Source organism: Heterodontus francisci, chromosome 7 (assembly GCF_036365525.1).
Source record: "Heterodontus francisci isolate sHetFra1 chromosome 7, sHetFra1.hap1, whole genome shotgun sequence".
Taxonomy (NCBI): domain Eukaryota; kingdom Metazoa; phylum Chordata; class Chondrichthyes; order Heterodontiformes; family Heterodontidae; genus Heterodontus; species Heterodontus francisci.
Genome location: NC_090377.1, coordinates 14,320,356 through 14,338,440, shown reverse-complemented (window position 1 = coordinate 14,338,440; position 18,085 = coordinate 14,320,356).

The following is an 18,085-nucleotide window of genomic DNA, read 5'->3' as shown; positions in this document are numbered from 1 at the left end:
TAAAGGGTCAGGGATCCTGCCTCATAAACGTTTGGCTCAAAAAGACCGGAGGATTGCTCCGGGGGACGGAAGAAAAGACAGAGGCGGGGTTCCCCTTGCCTTTTCGGCCAGTCACTGGGAGCCCCGCCTCCAACACAAAATCCAGCCCTTTGTCTCCAGTGCAATGCTGAGTGTGAATGAGACGTCTTCCCACCTTGCATTGTCTGTAAACCTGAACTCATCCATGACTCTACTGCTTTTATCCTAACTCACACCAAGTCCCATTCGCCCATTGTCCCTGTGCTCATGATCTAAAGTGACTCTGTTACAGTAATGCCTCAGTTTTAAAATTCACATCCTTGTTTTCAAATCCCTCCACGATCTCTCCCCTCCCTATCTCTGTAATCTCCTCCATCCCTACAACCCTCAGATCTCTGCGCTCCTCTAATTCTGGCCTGTTGTGCATCCCCGATTTCTATTACTCCACCATTGCTGGCCGTGACCTTCAGCAGCCTGAGCCCGAAGCTCTGAAATTCCCTCCCTAAACCTCTCCGTCTCTTCACCTTGCTTTCCTTCTTTAAAACCCAACTCTTTGACCAAGCTTTTGGCCACCTGTCCTAATATTTCCTAATTTGGCTTAGTGTTTGATAACACTCCTCTGAAGCACCTTTGGAACTTCTTACGGCATTAAAGGCGCTACATAAATAGTTGTTGTTGTTGCATGCCTGCTCAGATGCATCTGTAAAACTTTGCAATGGAGGAGACTGAAGGTTGGGGATCTGGAAGGATCAGATTAGATGGATCCAGGCTCCTTTGTGAGCCTTACACATCTTGTGGCATTCTAATGAATTGCCTGGTATGTAGGAAGAGACAGTTTATTGATGCTTCAAGCATGTAACCCTTTGTCAGAGAAGTACATTTCTCGGTTCTCTCAGTCACCTTTGTTATTCTGTTACCTGCTACTTAGGAACAGAGACACGCCAGAGCACTGTTGGAGATAGAGTTTTTCAGTTGAAACATTAAACCGAGGCCCTGTCTGCCCTCTCAGGTGGACATAAAAGCTATTATTTGAAGAACAGCAAGGGAGTTCTCTCCAGTGTCCTGGTCAATATTTATCCCTCAACCAGCATTAGTAAAACAGATGATCTAGTCAGTGTCCTGGGAGCTTGCTGTGCACATGTTGGTTGCCACGTTTCCTGCGTTACAACAGTGGCTCCACTTCATTGGCTGCAATGCACTTTGGGATATTCTGAGGCGCTATGCAAATGAACATCACTGTCTCATCTGGCGGAGTTTTATCACCGGTTACAGAAGCTGCCTGAATTTCATCTTATTGGTTTCCGGTAGTGATCACATACTTTCCAAATCCACAGGCATGCTGATGGACACTTGCTACTGTTGCTGTGCCAATGAGCTTTGCTCCATGGAGTTTAAAATATGGCTAGCAGCAAGCACCAAAGCCACTGCCAGCTGCATTCTGCATGCTCACAGATTCACATTCTGCTCTGGAATCTTTGTGATACACAAGGAACATGGCCTGATCTCCAATGATAAGCTACTATTTCTCAGATATAACTTTAAGATCAGTTCCCTTGCACAGGGGTCCAAGGTGACAATCACACAGTGTAACCGGGAGTTGGGGTCTGCAGATTCCACCCTGTCCCTCTCACCAACTGTGACCAATTACTGGAGTTTTTTGTACCATGAGGCAGGCAGGCCCCTGAGATAGGCCCATGACTGTGGTGTCAGCACTTACCAGTCCCATAAAGGAAAACTTACATTTATATAGCATCTTTCATGGCCCTTGGATGTCCCAAAGTGCTTTACAGCCAATTACAGTGTAGTCACTGTTGTAATGTAGGAAACACAGCAGCCAATTTGCACACAGCAAGCTCCCACAAACAGCAATGGGATAATAATCAATTAATGTGTTTTAGAGATGTTGGTTGAGGGTTAGATTTTGGCTCAGGCCATAGGGGAGAACTTGGGAATTTTTCACATCCACCTGAGAGGGTAGATAGAGCCTTGATTTAATATTTCACCTGAAAGGCTGCACCTCTGACAGTGCAGCCCTCCCTCAGTACTGCAGTGATTGTGTGCTAAAGTCCTCAGGGTGGGACTTGAACACACAACCTTCTGATTCAGAGACAGGGGCTATACCCACTGAACTACAACTAATACCTTGCATAGCTAAAATGGCCTCTTGCTGACCCCACAAACTTCAAAAGGCACTTGAGGGCACTATCCTGGCTTAAATGCCGACATTGTGGCAGGTATATTTTCAGGACCAAACCTCCGATCAAAGTAGGACCAACTTGCGGGAGTGTATCTAACAGAATATCTAGTGTTGACTCAAAATCTGTAACAAGTGTGTGAGTTGCTGTCTTTGGTTGGGCTACAATACTCGGTATGTTTTTTTTAAAAACCAATTTAGTGTTTACAGTCAATATGATTGCAATCAAAACAGCAGTAATTTTATTACCACAGTTTTACTGTGTTGTTGGGGTTTTTCTCTTTTGGAACTCGCTCCAGTCAAAATATTCAGTCAAAATGTCTGGCTGCAATCTTCAGCAAAGTGGCATATGCATCTCATTGAGGTTAACAGCCCAGCCAGCAGGACATGGGAGCAATCTACTCCAAGGTAACTGCTCCCAGCTGGGTTACAAGTCAATTGCACACAACTGAACTTGTAGGCTGTATATAGTCACACCACAAGTCCCAGCCAAAATGGAGATGATTGGTTAATTCCCCCCGTCACTCGAGCCTGGAACTCACAATGCTATATGTGTCTGGGATTGATTTTATGCACGTAATTTGTGTTATGAAACTTTCCTCTACTCGCTGCATTTTGCTGTACTCAGGAGACTCTGCTTGCTGTAGTTTCACTCATGAGTTCATGCCATAGTTCATGAGTTTGCTGCAGTAAATAGACTCTGTTTGTTGTCAGAAATAGACTTTGTTTTCTGTAATTCATGAATAAAGTAACACAAGTCTCGCCCTGCCTCCAACTCATTGGCTAATACAATGGTGCCAATGTTAATTTTGAATCTTGTATTCATAAAATATTAAAGACTCCGAGGAGCTGAAATTCAACTCCAACGGGGGTGCAAAGCAGGCAGTAATAAACTGTCTGCCCATTATATCTCCTTCACCCGCCACCGCCCCCCCCCACCCCCCACAAACTTTTCATTTCAATCCAGGAGCGGTGAGTTAGAATGCCAAGCTTTCACCTTTGGGGGTCTAATCCAAGCTGGACTGGTGGAATAAACATCTCCTGTTTGTCAGCTTGTCCCATGTGAAATGCATTTGCACGGTCTCATTCCAGTTGTTAGTGGGCCTTGATTGTCATTGACTAGGGACAGATTGACAATCCGACACAGAGAGTGGAGTGGGCGATGAAACTATATCACACTATTGCATTAGGTTGAGGCTCAGACAGAGCTGAAGGAGCTTTGCCCTGCACTTAAATCTGTGAGTGCTTGAGGATTACACAAGATGCTACACTTGACTGTATAGTACCTGACCTTGGGAGTACTAGTTAATGCTATATCTAAGCCTAGGAGTACTCGATGGTGTTACACCTGACCCTGAGAGTGTTAGTTTGTGCTATACGTGACTCTGGGAGTACTAGATCATGCTATACCTGAGCCTGGGAGTATTTGTTGGTGCTATGCCTAGTGTCCTGGCCAATATTGATCCCTCAAACAACATCACTAAAACAGACTAACGAGTCATGTACCTCAATGCTGTTTGTGGGAGCTTGCTGTGTGTAAATTGGCTGCCGTGTTTCCTACATCACAACAGTGACTACACTTCAAAAGCACTTCATGGGCAGTGATGACAACAAGATTATTTGTTTTTTGGGGGTGTCGATCGAGGGATAATTAATGGCCATGAAAAGAAGAGAGCTCCTCTGCTCTTCTTCGAAATAGTGACATGAGATATTTTACGTTCGCCTGAGAATGGCAGACAGGCCTCGGTTTAACATCTCATCCAAAAGATGGCACCTCTGACAGTGCTGCACTGGAGTGTCAGCCTAGATTACGTGCCCAAGTCTCTAGAGTGGAACTTGAACCCGTGACCTTCTGACTCTGAGGCGAGAGCTATTCAGTGAGCCACAGCTGACAGGTAAAGCCAGCTAACTCACTCTTTTGCAAGATCTCAGTACTGTGGAGCACTTTATCTCGATCAGTCCTCCATCCCTTCTTCAATCTGTTAAAACACAAGCATGGAGTGGGTGGCGTCTACTAACCATCATTTCTTGATTCATCGCACTTTGTCTCTTACACTTTCCAAAACCCTGGCAGTCTCCCACATTCTAGGCCTCGTCCCTTCATCTTATTTGCTCCATGAAAAGATCCCGACATGACACCTTTAAGAGGAGAGCCCCACACTAACAATGCTTGCACGAACACAAGCAGTAGTCTGTAACTCTGCTTTATGAATCAGAAACTTGCAAACTGGCGAAGCACTTATGGAAAAGTATTATATTGCAAAAATATTTTGCTCCATCATTAAAATGTATTACTATACAATATACAGATTTTCCAGGAGGGTCCCAGCCACAAAGCAGGAATTTGTGTGGAAAAATGCTCATTATTCAGGGAACGGATAATCCCCAAAATACTTTGCCTGCACAATATCAGTTTATAGATGGAAAAGTTTAAAACAAAACATCTGGGACAATATAAACCAAACGTTCCATGACCTGAATCTATCTAAGTTTGCAGTTATGCTTCGCTTATCACTCTTGGGATGTGAGTATCACTGGCAAGGCTGACATTTATTGCCCATCTCTAAATCCTCTTGAGAAGATGGTGGTGGACTGTCTTCTTAAATCACTGTGGTTCATGCGGCAAGGGTTTTTGATATAAACTGTGTGAATTCCTTTTACAGGGCAGTTAAGAGTAAACCACATTGGTGTGGGATAGAAGTCACAGTAAGAGTCAGCCCAGGTAAGGACAGAAGGTTGCCTTCCCGAATGGGCATTATGGTCCAGATTTTCTAAACCGAATTCAAATTCTCAACATTGCAATGGTGAGATTTGAACTCAAGTTCTCTGGATCTTTAGTCCAAGCTGTATTAGCCCAACAACATAATCGCTAAACTACAGAGATATGCAGAATGGTGAGAAGTTTCTGCATGTACTTGTATCACCAACCTCAAGTGTTGACAGCACACTGAGGAAACCTCTGAGCAGTGACCCCCTGTTTTGTTTTAGTATAGACTGCGGACACTCACTGCCAAATCATTCTCAGAAAATTGCCGCCAATACAACAGATCTCCCTTCGATAGCGTTTTTGTCCTGTGTACTAAATACCACCACAGCAACTTAAACGGACAGCTAAATCTTGGAATGTAAACTATAGCAACAAACACCATGAAGTCTCGTAAGTAGCAAACGATCTTTTACAACTGAATTTTTTTTGGAAGTGTCCATGCACAGGGCTTCTCTCTAAGGAGCTAACTAGAGGCTCGCACTGTATCGTAGAGTGTGGTGGGGTTTGGGCGTATTATCACCTGGTTAAGCAATGCCTTGATGTTAAAATTCTCATCCTTGTTTTCATATCTCTCCATGGCCTCACCCCTCCCTTTCTCTGTAATCTCCTCCAGCCCTCCAATCCTACGAGATTGCTGCACTCCACTAATTCTGACTTCTTGAGCATACCCGGTTTTAATCGCTCCATCATTGACAGCCGTGCATTCAGCTGCCTAGGCCCTCAGCTCTGAAATTCCCTCCCTCAAATTCTCTGCCTTTCTACCTCTCTCTGTTCCCTTAAGATGCTCCTTTAAAGCTACTTCTTTGACCAAGATTTATCTGTCCTAATATCTCTTTATGTGCCTCGGTGTCAAATTTTGTTCAATAATGTTCTGTGAAGTGCCTTGGGATGTTTAATTATGTTAAAGGTGCTATATAAATACAAGTTGTTGCTGTTGGCTGCCGCATGCAGCACACACAGTTGTGTTCAATTTTAGTTGCAGTGTTGGTGGCAGTACGATCTGTGCTCACAGATTCTGAAGTGGAGTGGGGGTGCTGTGGAAAGAAGAACAAGCACACAAGTGTGTCCATGCATCTACCATCTTACCACAGTGCATGAGGGTTCAGCAATGTAGTACATCTGGTGCTGGATTGGCAATGCTAGGGGTCACGAATTCAACTTCCACTATAACAAGCTGCAATCTTGACCATAACTGGTTTATTTTTTGGGATTGTGCCAGGAGGTATAACTGAGGTAGAAGATCAGCTATGATACTATCGATTGGTGGAGCAGGTGCAAGGGTCATAAATACCCAACTGTTTCACCAATCTGATTCAGCGAAGAGAACCATTCATCTCTACCCAGTCTGACTCATATATGACAACAACAACTTGCATTTATACGGCACCTTTAACATATTAAAATGTCCCAAGGCACCTTATTAAACAAAATTTGACAATGAGCCACATAAGGCAATATTAGGACAAGTGCTTGGAAAAAGAAGTCAGTTTTAAGGAGCATCTTAAAAGATCAGAAAGAGGTAGAGAGCTGGAGAGGTTTAGGGATTGAATTCCAGGGCTTAGGGCTTAAGTAGCTGAAAGCACGGCGGCCAATGGTGGAACGATTAAAATCGGGGATGCTCAAGAGGCCAGAATTGGAAGAGCGCGGATATCTTGGATAGTTTTAGGGGTGGAGGAGATTACAGAGATAGAGAGGGGGTAGCCATGGAGGAATTTGAAAACAAGGATGAGAGTTTAAAATCGAGGCATTGCCAGTCCAGGAGCCAATGTAGGTCAGAGAGCAGAGCAGGGTGATGGATGAACAGGACTTGGTGCGAGTTTGGACAAGGACACTATGGAGTTGAGTCTTAATATGTTCTGACTTGTGCTTAGATGTGCCATCACTAGGAAAGCCCACAACCTTCTCTAGACCAACAGCAATAGGCAATAAAGGCAACTTTGCCCACCTAAGGGATAAATGAAGAAAGTCAACTGATGTACAAAAATGTCACAATACACAGTCTGCTTGCTTGCCTAAACATAAACTGACTTTCCAGCCCAGAGTCAACATTCCAATCATTGAAAGCTTGCAGTAGAGGAATTGAGAAAGTTTGTCAGTGATGGGATTAGATTTACATCTAGATTTTGGGTTAACGCTCCAAATTGGGTTTAGAATCATAGAATGGTCACTGCATAGAAGGAGACCATTCAGCCCTTCATGTCTGTGCCAGCTCTCTGCAAGAACAATTCAGTCAGACCCACTCTCCCACCTTTTCCCTGTATCCCTGTAAATTCCTTCTCCTCAGATAATCATCCAATTCACTTATGAAAGCCACGATTGAATCTGCCTCCACCACACTCTCAGGCAGTGCATTCCAGATCCTAACCACTCTGTATAAATAAGTTTTTCCTCATGTCGGGCTGGATTTCATTGTCCAGTCAATGGGGGTGGTGGTGGGTCCAGAAAATGGCAGATGCCCTGCACGTGACCCGCGCCACCGCGATTACGCAGCAGGCGGCCACTTAAAATATCGATGGTGGTCGCCCACCTCCCCCCCAGTCACGTGGCCATTTTTTAAAAGGCTGCTAGCCCGGCACACAGTTCAACATAATGCAGAACTGACCCCTTCCGCACCTCGGTGGCACCTGGGACGGGAAAGTGAAGGCTGGTGAGTGCCGCACGGCAAGCTCAAGATTGGGAACTGAAGGTAAGATTGCGGCGAATTAAATTTAAATTTATGCAGTGAGGTATTTTAAATATTTAAAGTAGGGTCCCGTCGCAGAGCAGCGGAGGTGCCACCAAAGGAGCTCTGCCACCGCCGGGAAGATCGGGCCTGGCTATCCCGGTGTACAGTCTCCGTGGCGGCCGCTGCTCCGATTATCCAGCCCCCACCACGAAACCCAATGTAGGCTGGGAACAAAATCCAGCCCGTCATCTTTGGTTCTTTTGCCAATCACCTTAAATCAGTGTCCTCTAGTTCTTGAACCTTCAGCCAATGGGAACAGTTTCTCCCTATCTCCTCCATCCAGAACTTCTCTATCAAATCTCCTCTCGACTTTCCGTTCTCTAAAAAGAACAGCCCCAGCTTCCCCAATCTATCAACGTAACTGAAATCTCTCAATTCTGGAACCATTCTCGTAAATCTTTTCTGCACCTTCTCTAATGCCTTCATGTCCTTCCTAACATGTTGTGCCCAGAATTGGACACCATAGTCCAGTTGTGGCTGAATCAGTGCCTAATAAAGGTTCACCATAACTTCCTTACTTTTGCACTCTATGCTTCTATTTATAAAGCCCAGGATCCCATATGCCGTATTAACCACACTCTCAACCTGCCCTGCCATCTTCAATCATTTGTGCACATACACCCCTAGGTGCCTCCACCCCAGTATACCTTTTAGAATTGTATTCTTTATTTTATATTGCCTCTCCTCATTCTTCCAACCAAAGTGTATCATTTCACACTTCTTTACATTAAATTTCATCTGCCCATTCCACCAGCCTGCCTATGTCCTCTATCACTATCCTCCTCACAGTTCACAATAATTCCAAGTTTTTTGTTATCTGTAAATTTTGAAATTGTGCCCTGTACACCCAAGACTAGGTCATTAATATATAACAAGAAAAGTAATGGCCCTAATACTGACCCCTGGTGAACCCCACTGTATACCTTTTCCAGTCCAGTTCACCACTACTCTCTGTTTCCTGTTACTCAGCCAACTTTGTCTCCATGCTGCTACTGTCCCTTTTATTCCATGGGCTTTGACTTTGCAGACAAGCCTGTTATGTGGCACTTTATCAAACTCCTTTGGAAGTCCATGTACACCACATAAACTGCATGACGCTCATCGACCCTCTCTGTTACCTCATCAAAAAACTCAGTCAAGTTAGTTAAGCATGATTTGCCTTTAACAAATCCATGCTGGCTTTCTTTGGTTAATCCACATTTGTCCAAGTGACTGTTAATTTTTTCCCGGATTATCGTTTCTAAGAGCTTTCCCATAGCCGAAGTTAAACCGACTGGCCAACCCAGTTGCTGGGTTTATCTCTTTGAACAAGGGTGTAACATTTGCAATTCTCCAGTCCTCTGGCACCACCTCTGTATCTAAGGAGGATTGGAAGATTATTGCCAGTACTCCTGCAATTTCCACTCTTACTTCCCTCAAGATCCTTGGATATATCTCATCCAGTGCTGGTGACTTATCAACTTAGTTCAATTTAGAGTTATTTTTAGGGCAGCAACTGTGTATTGAGATGGATTCACTGGGGGCCTACCTACTATGGTGATGATGATGCTGCATTAAGCTGACCATTCGTGCTCTCACCCATCACTCTGCGACATGTCAATCACATCAATCTCAGTGCTTGCCCACACAAAGAAAACTGTTCTTGTTAGTGGAGTGAGAAGTCTCATCTGAAAAAGGCAGGTGTTTAATTTGCCAACATTACCCATGTCCTAATTTACGTTGGAGCGAGTTTTTATGTGCACGGCTGGCCACAATTTGATGAGCATCACATGTTATTCCTCAGTAAAATTCTGATGTTGTTAAATGGATTGCTCAAAAAATGATTCAAAAGTGGTGAACTCTCAGTGACAAGTATAAAGGAATGAATTAACCAGTAAAAGTATAGTTCTCCAGTAAAAGAGATGAAATATCACAGAGAACCTAGTGAACGCTCACGGGAAATGGAGATGAATTCACACAGGAAATAAGAATGAAGTCACGCAGGAAGTGGGGATGAAATCACGCAGGAAGTGGGCTTGAAATCACGCAGGAAGTGGGGATGAAATCACCCAGAAGAGTTTGCGGAGGGGGAGCAGGGTGACCCTTAAAAGAACTTGTGCAGCATTTTTCTGTCTCTCGCTGCCCATCTAGATTGTCACAAACCTTGTTTTTTTTTTATCTTGTCTGTCTTGCTCGTGCATGGTACTTCGGCATTGATGATGGTGGCCTGATAGTTCCCAGAGTGTCATTGGGTGGTCATTGATACCTTGGAGAAGTTCTCAAGTTGCCAATCAGCTGAACCATTCTCATAACTCTTTTCTGCACCCTCTCTAGTGCCTTTACATCCTTCTTAAAGTGTGGTGAGGCCGAACCAATGTTTTATCCAGGTTTACCATAACTTCCTTATTCTTGAACTGCCCGTATTTATAAATCCCAGGATTCCGTATGCTTTACTAACCATTTTCTCAACCTGCCCTGCAACCTTCAATAATTTGTGCACATATAACCCCAGGTCCCTCTGCTCCTGCACACGTGTTAGAATTGTACCCTTTAATTTATATTGCCTCTCTGTGTTCTTCCTACCAAAATGAATCATTTCACACTTTTCTGCATGAAATTTCAACTGTCCATTCCACCTGCTTGTCTCTGTTCTCTTGAAGTTTATCGCTATCCCCCTCAGAATTCACAATACTTCCAAGTTTTGTGTCATCCACAAACTTTTAAATTGTGCCCTGTACGTCCAAGTCTATGTCATTAATATATATCAAGAAAAGCAGGGGTCCTACCCACAATCCTCCAATCTGAAAAGTAACTGTTCACCATTATTCTGTTTCATGCCACTTGGCCAATTTTGTATCCATGCTGCTACTGTCCCTTTTATTCCATGGGCTCTAACTTTGCTGACAAGTCTGTTATGTGGCACTTTATCGATTGCCTTTTGGAAGACCATATACACCACATCAACCGCATTGCCCTCATCAACCCTCTCTGTTACCTCATCAAAAAACTCAAGCAAGTTAGTTAAACCCGATTCCCCTTAACAAATCCATGGTGGCTTTGCTTTGTCCAAATAACTCAATTTTGTCCCAAATTATCATTTCTAAAAGCTTTCCTAACACTGAGGTTAAACTGACTGGCCTGTAGTTGCTGGACTTGTCCTTACACCCTTTTTTGAACAAAGATGTAACATTTGCAAATCTCCACTCCTCTGACACCACCGTATCTAGGGAGGATTGGAAGATTATGGTCAGTGCCTCAACAATTTCCACCCTTGCTACTCTCCATTTCCTTGGATGCATGTCATCCAGTCCTAGTGGCTTATCAACTTGAAGCACAGCCAGCCTATCTACTACTTCCTCTTTATGAATTTTTAGCCCATCCACTGTCTCAACTAACTCCTCTTTCACCATGACTTGGACAGCATCTTCTTCCTTGGTAAAGACAGATGCAAAGTACTCAGCCATTTCCCCTGACTCCATACGTAAATCCCTTTTTATGTCCCTAATCAGCCCCACTCCTGCTTTTACCACTCTTTCACTATTTATATGCCCATAGAAGACTTTTAGGTTCCCTTTCATGTTAGCTGCTAGTCTCATCTCATACTCTCTCTTTGCTTCTCTTATTTGCTTTTTCACTCCTCCTCTGAACCTTCCACATTCAACCTGGTTCTCAATTATATTATCCACCTGACATCTGTCATATGCACCTTTCTTCAGCTTCATCTTATTCTCTGTCTTTAGTCATCCAGGGAGCTCTGAATCTGTTTTCCCTAGCTTTCCCCCTTGTGTACCTGACCTATCTCTTTAAAGGCAGCCCATTGTTCAGTTACAGTTTTTCCTGCTTCCTAACCTTTACTTTGGGGTGGCACAGTGGTTAGCACTGCTGCCTCACAGCTCCAGCAACCTGGGTTCAGTTCTGGGTACTGCCTGTGCGGAGTTTGCAAGTTCTCCCTGTGACCGCATGGGTTTCCGCCGGGTGCTCCAGTTTCCTCCCACAGCCAAAGACTTGAAGCTTGATAGGTAAATTGGCCATTGTAAATTTCCCCTAGTGTAGGTAGGTGGTAAGAGAATTGAGGGAAGGTGGGGATGTGGTAGGAATATGGGATTAATGTAGGATTAGTATAAATGGGTGGTTGTTGGTCAGCACATACACGGTGGGCCAAAGGGCCAGTTTCAGTGCTGCATGACTATGACTTTGGTGGTGTTGACTAAGGTGGGGGCAGGGGTGGGGTGGCACAGGATCTTTGGCATAGGATCATAGAATGGTTACAGCACAGAAGGAGACCATTTGGCCCTTCACAGACATGCCAGGTTTATGTAAAGAGCAACTCAACTCGTCCCACTTCCCCACTATTCCCCATTGTCCTAAATAATTTTTTGTCCTCAGATAATTATCTAATTCTCTTTTGAAAGGCATGATTGTATCTGCCTCCACCACACTCTCAGGCAGTGCATTCCAGATTCTAACCAACCACTCACTGCATAAAAAAAGATTTTCCTCATGTCACCTTTGGGTCTTTTGCAATTTACCTTAAATCAGTCCTCTGATTCTTGACCTTTCCACCAATGGGAACTGTTTCTCTCCATCTTCTCTCTCCAGAGCCCTCTTGAGTTTGAATACCTCTATCAAATCTTCTTTCAACCTTCTCTTCTCTAAGGAGAACAGCCCCAGTTCTCCGATCTATACACGTAGCTAAAGTTCCTCATCCCTGGAACCATTCTCGTAAATCATTTCTGCACCCTCTCTAAAACCTTCACATCCTTCCTAAAGTGTTGCTTCCAGAATTGGACACAATATTCCAGTTGAGACCAAGGCAGTGTTTTGTTAAACGTTCACCATAATTTCCTTGCTTTGGTATTCTATGCATCTATGTATAAAGCCTATCCCATATGACATATTAACTGCTTTCTCAACCTGCCCTGCCATCTTCAATGATTTGTGCACTTATACCCCAGGTTCCTCTGCTCTTCCACCCCTTTTAGAATTGTACCTTTTATTTTATTTTGCCTCTCCTCCATTTATATAATACGTTGCTTTTCTATTTTTTGGCCAAAGTGGACAAATTCACACTTCCCCACATTATACTCCATGTCTCAATATTTGATCACTCACTTAACCCATCTATATCCCTTTGCTAACTCTTATGTCCTCTTCACAACTTACTCTCCTACCTATCTTTGTGCCATCAGCAAATTTAGCAACCATACATTCGGTCCCTTCATCCAAGTCATTGACAGAGATTGTAAATAGTTAAGGCCCCAGCACTGATCCCTGTGGCACACCACTTTTGCCAACCTGAAAACAACCCATTTATGCCTACTGTCTGTTTCCTGTTAGCTAACCAATCCTCTATCCATGATAATATATTACCCCCTATAGCATTGGCTCTTATTTTGTTTAGCAACCTTTGATGTGGTACTTTGTCAAATGCCTTCTGGAAATCCAAGTACACCACATCCACAGGTTCCCCACAACGCTTGTTACTTCCTCAAAGAACTCTAATAAATTAGACAAACATGATTTCACTTTCACAAAACTATGTTGACTCTGCCTGATTGCATTGAGATTTTCTAAATGACCTGCTATAACCTCCTTAATAATAGATTCCAGTATTTTCCCTATGGCAGCTGTTAAGCTAACTGGCCTGTAATTTCCTGCTTTCTGTCTTCCTCTTTTCTTAAATAGCGGAGTTACATTCGCTATTTTCCAATCTGATGAGACAATTTAAAAATGGCGTGTGAACTCTAGGACCAGCAGAGCACATCGGGAGAGAGAGAGAGTTTAAAAACAGCGTGGGAGCTCAAGGTGTGACAGCACAGGAAAGTTATAAGTTGAGCTGGTGAGTATTTTTCAAAACTCAGGTAGTTTATCAATAATTGTCAGACTTTATTAGTATTAGTAAAGTTTGGTAATTTAGTAAGTTGATTGGTCAGTAAGTGCTTAGTGTAAGGGACAGTGTGTTAATAGCCAGCTCAGGACAGCAGAGTTAGGAAAAATCTAGAAATAAAAAGACCTAAAACTTTAAAATAAATACCTAAAATGCATACCTGTGTAATTAAGAAACATATAACTTAATTGTAGGTGGTACTAGCATTTAATAAGTACAGTAAATTGTAGTATACATAGGAATTATTCTAAGTTAATTAAGAAAGTAATTAAAGTAAATTAACTAAATAACATAATTAACAATGACAGGGCAGGTGTTGTGTTGCAGCTGCGGAATGTGGAATCTCCTGGATGCCAATGCGATCCAGGACAAACGCGTCTGCAGAAAGTGTAAACAGCTAGAGGAATTCCAGATCAGGATTATTGATCTGGAAGCCAAACTGCAGACATCAGGGAGGATGAGAAATACCTGGACACTTTGTACCTTCTTGAATATATTTAATGATTTCGCCTCCACTGCCTTCTGTGGTAGAGAATTCCACAGGTTCACCACCCTCTGAGTAAAGACATTTCTCCTCATCTTGGTTCTAGATGGTATACCCCGTATCCTGAGACTGTGACCCCTGGTTCTGGACTCCCCAGCCGTCGGGAATATCCTCCCTGCACCTAGCCTGTCTAATCCTGTTAGAATTTTATAGGTTTCTATGAGATCCCCTCTCATTCTTCTAAACTCTAGTGAATATAGGCCTAGCTGACCCAATATCCCCTCATATGTCAATCCTGCCATCCCAGGAATCAGCCAAATAAATCTTCTTTGCACTCCCTCCATGGCAAGAACATCCTTCTTCAGATAAGGAGACGAAAACTGCATACAATACTCCAGATGTGGTCTCACCAAGGCCCTGTATAACTGCAGTAAGACATTCTTGGTCCTGTACTCAAATCCTCTTGCAATGAAGGCCAATATACCATTCACCTTCCTAACTGCTTGCTGCACCTGAATGCTTGCTTTCAGCGACTGATGTACAAGGACACCCAGGTCTCATTGCACCTCCCCCTTTCCCAATCTGTCACCATTCAGATAATAATCTGCCCTCCCGCTTTTACAACAGAAGTGGATAACCTCACATTTATCCACGTTATACTGTATCTGCCATGCATTTGCCTACTCACCCAACTTGTCCAAATCACATTGGAGCCTCTTTGCATCCTCCTCACAGCTCACATTCCCCTCCAGCTTTGTGTCGTCTGCAAACTTGGAAATGTTACACTGAGTTCCCTCACCCAAGTCATTAATATATATTGTGAATAGCTGAGGCCCAAGCACTGATCCCTGTGGTACCCCACGTCACTGCCTGCCACCCGGAAAAAGACCCTTTTATTCCCACTCTCTGTTTCCTGTCTGTCAACCAATTCTCAATCCATGCCAATATATTACCCCCAATCCCACGTACTTTAATTTTGCACACTAACCTCTTATGTGGGACTTTATCAAAATCCTCCTGAAAATCTAAAAACACCACATCCACTGGTTCTCCCCTTATCTATTCGACTAGTTATATCCTCAAAAAAACTCCATCAGATTTGTTAAGCATGATTTCCCTTTTGTAAACCCATGCTGACTTTGTCCAATCCCGTTTATGTTTTCCAGGTGTTCTGCGATCACATCCTTTATAATAGATTCCAGCATTTTCCCCACTACTGATGTAAGGCTAACTGGTCTGTAATTCCCTGTTTTTTCTCTCCCTCCTTTTTTAAATAGTGGGGTTACATTTGCCACCATCCAATCTGTAGGAACTGCTCCAGAGTCTTTAAAATTTTGGAAGATGACCACCAATGCATCCACTATTTCCAGGGCCACTTCCTTTAGTACTCTGGGATGTAGATTATCAGGCCCTGGGGATTTGTCAGCCTTTAACCCCATTAATTTCCCTGGCACTTTTTTTTTACTAATACTGATTTTCTTCAGTTCCTCCCTCTCTTTAGACCCTTGGTTCCCTAACATTTCTGGGAGGTTATTTGTATCCTCCTTTGTGAAGACAGAACCAAAGTATGTGTTTAAATTGTTCTGCCATTTCTTTGTTCCCCATTATAATTTCCCCCGTTTCTGACTGTAAGGGACCTACATTTGTCTTCGCTAATATAATATAATATATAATATAATATAAAATAAAAACAAGAAATGCTGGAAACACTCAGCAGGTCTGGCAGCATCTGTGGAGAGAGAAGCAGAGTTAACGTTTCAGGTCAGTGACCCTTCTTCAGAACTAATCTTCACTAATCTTTTTCTCTTCACATATTTATAGAAGCTTTTACAGTCTGTTTTTATGTTCCCCACAAGTTTACTCTCATATTCTATTTTCCCCTGCTTAATCAACCTCTTTGTCCTCCTTTGCTGAATTCTAAATTGCTCCCAATCCTCAGACTTGCTGCTTTTTCTGGCAATTTTACATGCCTCCTCTTTGGATCTAATACTATCCCTAATTTCTTTTGTAAGCCACGGTTGAGCCACCTTTCTGGTTTTATTTTTGCGTCAGACAGGAATGAATAATTATCGTAATTCATGCACGTGTTCTTTAAGGTGGAGGAGCCTCAGCCTTTACAATTGTCCAACAGGTTTGTGGTGCTTGCAGTCTGTGTGGAAGAAAGCGAGGTCTTCAGGATGGATGAGCAGACTGGTTATGGCACTGTGGTACAGGAAGCCAATCAACTTAAGGGAGCAAATAAGAAAGTAGTGGTAGTAGAGGATAGTTTAGTGAGGAGGAATGACACTGTTCTGTGCAGCCAAGAATGAGAGTCCAGAGGGCTGTGTTTCCTGCTCAGGGCCAGGGTTTGGGACATCTTCTCAGGGCTGGAAAGGAACTTAGAATGGGAGGGGGAGGGTCCAGTCATCGTGGTCCATGTAGGTAACAACGACATAGGCAGGACAAGGAAGGAGGTTCTGCATAGTCAGTATGAGGCGCGAGGCATCAATTTAAGAAGCAGAACCTCAAAGGTAATCATTTCTGAATTATTATCTGAGACGTGCAAATTGGCATAGGGCGAATAAGATTAGAGAAATGAATGCATGGCTCAAAGTCTGGTGTGGTAGAAGTGGGTTCCGGTTCATGGGGCACTGGCACCAGTACTGGGGAAAATGGGAACTGTACTGTTGGGATGGTCTTCACCTGAACCATGCTGGGACCAGTGTTCTAGCAAGCCGCATAACTAGGGAAGTAGAGAGAGTTTTAAACTAAATAGTGAGGGAAAGGGATCAAATTTGAGAAGATGTGGTAAATCAAAGAGTAGAGACAAGGCAAGAGAGAAAGGTATAAATTTGGGACATGATAAGTAGACCGCGACAGGAAGGGACAGAGAATACAAATCTAAAATCAGCAGATAAGGCTAGAGGTTACAAAAATAATAAAAGGACAAAACTAAAGGCTCTGTACCTGAATGCACATAGCATTCGAAACAAAACAGATGAACTGATAGCACAAATAGATATAAATAAGTACAATCTGATAGCCATTACAGAGACATGGCTACAGGATGACATAGATTTTGACCTGAATACTGAACTGTACATGACATTTAGGAAGGACGGGAAGCTAGGAAAAGGTGGAGGGGTAACTCTGTTAATTAATTATGGCATTAGGGCAATGGCAAGGGATGACCTAGGTTCAAAAAACCAGGATGTGGAAGCAGTTTAAGTAGAGATAAGAAATGATAAAGACAAGAAGTGACTTGTGGAAATGGTGTACAGGTCCCCTAACAGTAACCATACAGTAGGACGGGGTATAAAGGAAGAAATAATGGGAGCTTATCAGAAAAGTGTGATGATAATCATGGGGGGTTTTAATCTACATATAGACTGGAAAAATCAGATGAGCAAAGGTAGCCTAGATGAGGAGGTCATAGAATGTTTTCAGGATAGTTTCTTTGAACAGCACGTTCATGAACCGGAACCCACTTCTACCACACCAGACTTTGAGCCATGCATTCAACCAGAGAGCAGGCTATAGTAGACCTGGTATTGTGCAATGAGATAGGATTAATTAATGACCTCATACTAAAGGCGCCCCTAGACAGCAGCAATATGATTGAAATTTACATTCAGTTTGAGGGAGAGAAGATTGGGTCAAAGACCAGAATGTTAAACTTAAATAAGGGCAATTATGGGGGCATGAAAGCAGAGTTACTGTAGCTTCGATGAGTTAATCCATTTGCATCCAGTGTTGTACGCCCCGCCTCTGACACATGTTCAGTTCCAAAACTGCATTGGCTCTGTCTCCTATGCACGAAAGGGCTGGGCTGAAGCTGGGCTGACATGACATGTCTGTACATTGGGAATGTGGTAACACATGCTTGTACACACCAGAGCCATCGCACTCAATGGCTGCAAGAATCCTCATGAAATAGCTCAATGTTAATTCTTCTTCTTCTTCTTTGGCCTCCTTGTCTCGAGAGACAATGGGTAAGCGCCTAATTCTCCTCACAAGAATTGACAGTGTTTGGGAGGCTGTGAGACCACATG